Genomic DNA, 5,903 nt, shown 5'->3' with positions numbered 1-5,903 from the left:
GAATACAAGATGTGCAATTATGCAGTGGTGATGCAAAGGGACAAATACTAATACATTACAAAATACAATATGGATGAATTGTATTAAAGACAATATTGCACAAATTCCCTATTATCTCTCACTGGCGAGCAGTTATGTGGAGCAAAACTGCCAGTGGCCACATACACACACTACACATACACACGCACGGCACCTGTGCGAGAGAGGAGGGAGGCTACACTCAATCATACGAAACGCCCCAGTACGGGGGAGACAGGGCAATGGTGTCACTCTTAAAGGGGGGGGGGAGCTAGGCTTAGGCTAACCAATAGCAGCACGGTTGAAAAGGGATAGATAAAGACTAGGGAAAAGGTCACACAAAATAAACACACACAATAAAGTACTCACACAAAATAAAAAGAAAACACACATCTACTACTACTACTACACACAGCAAAATAGTAATAGTCACCCAAGTGCACACAGCAATGGAAAAGTGAGGGAATCCACCACCCGAAGACCGGCGCGCTATGGCAACTCCATACCTATCCAGGGAGGAGAGAAGAGAGACACTCAATAGCGAGAATGACACGTGCTAATGTATTACACAATTTGCATACACAGTGATGACTAGATGCAACTTAACTTTCGTGTAGCAAGAGAGAGGGGAGAACTACACCGCCGTAGGTTGACTGAAGGGGGTGTACACTTGCCTCCTGGTGCCGTGCCTAGAGGATGATAGCCACACACGCACAGACACACACGCACTCACAACACACACAGGTAACTAGACCTGCGCAGTGCGCAGCGAGGAGGCTGGCGTCCCAAGAAACGGGCCAGAAAATAAAAATAATTAAAGCAAACAAAGGCAGGACGAGCAGGTGGAGCCAGTCGGAACTGGCGCAGAGTGTGACGGCAACAAAACAGCAACCTCCGAGGAGTGCAGCCAGCAATCCCACGGCGTCAGAGAGGCACCGCTAACCCGATCATGGATCCGTGGTTCGGAACAATCGCAATTTGGACCACACACTGAGGAAAGTGAGGGTAGATTTAGTGACTAAGGTCATCGTTACCATCGGAGCAACAACATCAACGTAGCATATGCCAGCTTACCATCCACTGACTGCAGTCAGGTACCCAGGGGCCAACCACTGTGGCCAATCCAAAACCGGCGTAAGCACCACGAATCAGGCCTGCCACAGGGCACAGATGATGGGGCAACACACCAACCAAGGAGGTACACACCGGTGCAGTATAGGCAGCGCGAAGTGAACGCCAGTTCACGGCAGAGTGCAGTTCCACGCAAGAATGGCTAGAAGTGGAATGCAGTCACATAATCAGGTCCGTAATTCAGACAATACGGCGATCGGACACATAAAGTATGAATGTTAAATGCCTACCTGAAGGTACCAAATCTACCGGATAATGATCACGGCTAGCAGCAGCTCACACGCCAGCCGGCGTCCTTTGCCGGCAAAACAACAGCGGGGCGGAAAGAGAGACCCACGTCACGTCCAAAAACTACATTTATCAACATAAAAGTCCAGCCAGTAATGGGCCAGCCAATCACAGACAAAGGACCAAAATCAGTCAGATTGAGGGGTGTAGACCAATCTGTCACATTAACATTGCTAACAACTAGCTAACATAGCAGCTAACATAGTTAGCAACTATGGTTTACTGAAATACACACCTGAAGTCAGATTTTTTGAAAGCATGACATTCATCCAAGAGCATCTTTATTTTATGAGTTCAGGACAGAGCATATGCGCTTAGCCATGCAATTTTAGCTCCTCTATTGCTGCCATTGTTCATTTTACTGCTCACAGTGATCCAGGACCATTGTTCATATTAACACTCACAGTGATTCAGGAACATGGTTCATTTTACAACTCACAGTGATCCAGGACCAAAGTATATTTCACTCATCACAGTGTTCCTTGTTAATCTTCCTGCGTGTTACTGAAGACCGCGACGCTTTCATGTATGCAAAGGCATTCGGCTATAACTTGCAGAGCAAACTTTGCTGTGAGCCTGTGAAGCCCTGGACGTAAATGCGTGTTTTGATTGGTCAAGGTAGTCAGACAGGAGGCGTGTCAAGACAGCTGAGCAGGACAACACTAAGCTGAGCTTTTGTGCCAGCTATAATTTCATATCAAATACAACTGATCCCCTTCTAAAAGCGTGACATTCTGAAACAGCGCTTGGTTCACAAAATCCTTATTATCTCCGTTTCTTGCAGAATTTTTGCAGAATTCGGGAGGTACCCGCATCTGTTTAACTTAGGTTGTAGAGACACACTATTTTCACCCACAACAAGGGCAAAGTGCACACTATCAAACGAGCCATAACATGTTTCAGTGGCACCATCACACAATATTCTGTCACTCAACAAAAAAACGTCAAAAAAGGGCTTAGAATGCCGGTATTCTACGACATAATTTCGTAAGCACCACCGGTATTCAATGTGTTAAGACCGTCTTATGACGTCTTACCGTTCCCTTGGATTTAGTGGTGAGCGTCACTGTCGAGAGAGAGTTGAGTCGCTCGTACGAAGGACTTTGATAACGACATTTCGAGAAACGGAGCCAAGGACCATAATTCATTTTAACGCTCACAGTGATCTTGGACCATTGTTCATTTACTGCTCACAGTGATCCAGGACCAACGTTCATTTTACCGCTCATAGTGATCCGGGAACATAATTTCTTTGCTGCTCACAGCGATCCAGGACCATTTTTTATTTTACCGCTTGCTTATCACAATGATCCAGGACCGAAGTTTACTTTGCGAATCACAGTGATTCCCGGGACCATTGTTTATTTCACCAATCACAACGATTGAGGACAATTGTTCATTTTACCTCTCAGTGATCCAGGAACATTATTCATATTTCCACTCACAGTGATCCAGGACCAATGTTTACTTTACTTATCACAGTGATCCAGGATCGTTGTTTATTTCGCCAATCACATTGATCCAGGACCATTGTTTATTTACTGCTCACATTTATCTTGGACCATTGTTCATTTTACCACTCACACTGGAACATAATTTCCTCATCGCTCACAGTGATTCAGGACCATTGTTTATTTTAACAATTACAGATCACAATGATCCAGGACCGAAGTTTATGTGATGATTCACAGTGATCCAGGACCATTGTTTATTTCACCAATCACAATGATCAAGGACGATTGTTCATTTTACCTCTCAGTGATCCAGGAACATTATTCATTTTACCACTCACAGTTGTCCAGGACCAATGTATCGCGATGATCCAGGACCATTGTTTATTTACCGCTTACAGTGATCCAGGACTATTATTGATTTTACAGCTCCCAGTGATCTTGGACCATTGTTCATTTTACCGCTCACAGCGATCCAGGACCATTGTTTATTTTACCGCTTGCTGATCACAATGATGCAGGACCAAAGTTTATTTCACGAATCACAGTGATTCACAGGACCATTGTTTATTTCACCAATCACAATGAATGAGGACAATTGTTAATTTTACCTCTTGGTGATCCAGGAACATTATTAGTTTTACCACTCACAGTGATCCAGGACCAGTGTTTACTTTACTTCCAGGGGACCATTCCATCAACGGCGGTAACCCCAAATCCGAACTGAAGTCGGTAAACTACGCTATTTTTAGACAGAGTTCCGTTCCATCAGCCTTGCTAACCTGAAACTCAGCTGAGTTGCCACGGTAATTTATGCTCCAACTCTAACCTGGTAGCTCCCAGGTTAAACACCAGGCTAAGTGAATCAGTGCTGCAAAGAATTTCAACCTGCAGGAAACTGTGGCACAACCGGACCGTTCCGCATTTTCCTGCCAGCATTTTGCGAGATCAGAGCGAGCCAGTCTCCCTATTAAAACAGTGCATGGGGTGGTAATGCCTGTTAAAACTCCAATATAATAATGATAATAAGCACATTTTTAGAAAAAGTTTATTGTCCTGATTGTCTTGTCCTGAAGATAAGTTCAAGCAAATCTTGATGCTGAGAAGGTGGTGTAGATGGCGCAGCGGGTAGGCGCGCTGCATGATACGTGAGTGCGCCGGGTTCTAATCTGTTATCTGGCGACATGTTATAGGCTAAAAATGAAATTTTCTGACACAAAGGCTACATTTGCCTATTCTCTCATTTGATGGGTCTTTAAGTGGCTGGCTTCATTCTCAACCAAACAATACGCCTATTTACACTTTCCAGGTACAGGGTTCCCACACGTCCTGGAAAACCTGGAAATTTAGAGATTTGTTTTCCAGTCCTGGAAATGTCCTGGAATTCAGTAAATGTCCTGGAAAAAAATATTTGTCCTGGATTTTTGTCTTGAACCTGTTTTTTTTCCCACGGTTTTGTTTGTGATATAGCCTACTTTTTCCCTGCCCAGTCTAGACATGCAACATGATCTCCAAAAATTCCGTGCTCCTGGACACGGATGTTAAGGACACAAAATCCGTGTCCAGGAGCACGGATTTTGCCAAAATTCCGAGAAGGGTCCAGCTGCAGTAAAACAGTTCCACCCCTAATGCAAGCACGCCCATGGGCGTTCCCGGCATTTGCCGTATTGGCCAATCGTGAAGGGATACTGCATGATGTCATTTTCAAGGCCATTTCCGGATGAAGGCTCCATGTTTTCAAAGATATCCCGTGCAAATTGTTATCTTCCAGAGAAACGTTTCACTGAACATTCCACTGACATAATATTCTCAACAATTTATGTAAGAAAGTGAGATAAATCACACGTTTTCTAATCCCAATGTATTTTGCTTTGTCTTCCCGTACCTCGGACATTGTAGCCTACTGTTTAGAACTCGTGTCGCTATGCACAGATTTGTCATAACGTATCAGGTCGCCAAAATGCTTTGATTTCAACACAACGTTGACACATTGACAGTAAATACTGTATATATTGCCTAAATATATACTGTCAATGCGTTGGCATTACCTCACCTAGCTGTGTGTATCGAGGTCACTGTTAACACTGGGTAGGCTATATGATTATACCACAGATTTATCCTTTCCAGGATTAACACACCCCGACAAATAATAATTAAAAAACCCTTACAGGCGAGGTTGTTCACTTGGTAAGACATGATATAGGCTACTTAGAAAAGTTGTACGATGTACATCAGCAACACATTCCCGACTTTTTGAAGTAGGCCTAATGAGTGTCACCTCACCACAGTTATGTGGCCAGCTTGAAAAGAGCAGATGAAGGGTTCAGATGCAAAACCCCCTAAGTGCCTTTTCAGAAAATAATCTTAATTCATTAATATTTAATACAAAGCTATCAAAATTGCATACTTTTTTATTTGATCTATGTAATATAACTATTTATATGTATTATCAAGTAGGCCTACATGAATGTAAACCAAACCAACAACTGGGTTCTCTAAAGTGCAGGTCTTCAGAAATGGAGTTAGGGGGTTTTGCATCTGAACTCTTCAGATATTAATGAAAAAATATGAAATAGTATTTAAAATAGCAATAGGCTATTTGTTTGTTTTATTGGAGAAAACGATTTCTTCATTACCATAGGCCTACCATACTCCATGTCTGTCTATGATTTAGGAGTGACCACACCATTGAAGCTTACCTCTTTATCCAGGAGAGGTTCCAGATTGGCCTGTCTTAATTCAAAGGCCATCAGAAAACAGAGAAAAATTTTCCTACCATCATAACCAGTGTTTGTGCATACATAATCAGGGCCGCTGACAGCTTTGGCTTTGCCCAGGACAAAGTCATCTGAAAGGGCCCCCCACTCAATACATAGACTACATACAATGTAATGAGGACCCATTCCTGGACCCCTCGTCTCACTGGGCCCAGGTCAACGGACCCATTTGTCCCCCCTGTCAGCTTCCCTGCATGTAGGCCACATACATTGCTGAAAGAAGTGAACGAGACAGGAA

The 5,903-nt window shown here is 43.5% G+C and overlaps 1 long non-coding RNA gene across 1 annotated transcript; it reads right to left on the bottom strand.

Annotated features, from left to right (window-relative positions):
• Nucleotides 1–875: 875 nt before the first annotated feature.
• Nucleotides 876–1,466, bottom strand: LOC134456193 (uncharacterized). The gene is made up of 3 exons (XR_010036256.1): nucleotides 1,380–1,466; nucleotides 1,093–1,291; nucleotides 876–1,008 (listed from the first exon to the last, which is right to left on the bottom strand). It is a non-coding gene; the product is annotated as an uncharacterized LOC134456193 (long non-coding RNA).
• Between the last annotated feature and the right edge of the window lie 4,437 nt (nucleotides 1,467–5,903).

Source organism: Engraulis encrasicolus, chromosome 10 (assembly GCF_034702125.1).
Source record: "Engraulis encrasicolus isolate BLACKSEA-1 chromosome 10, IST_EnEncr_1.0, whole genome shotgun sequence".
NCBI lineage: Eukaryota > Metazoa > Chordata > Actinopteri > Clupeiformes > Engraulidae > Engraulis > Engraulis encrasicolus.
Note: the sequence above shows the minus strand (reverse complement) of the source record. Positions and strands in the feature narration are given on the sequence as shown.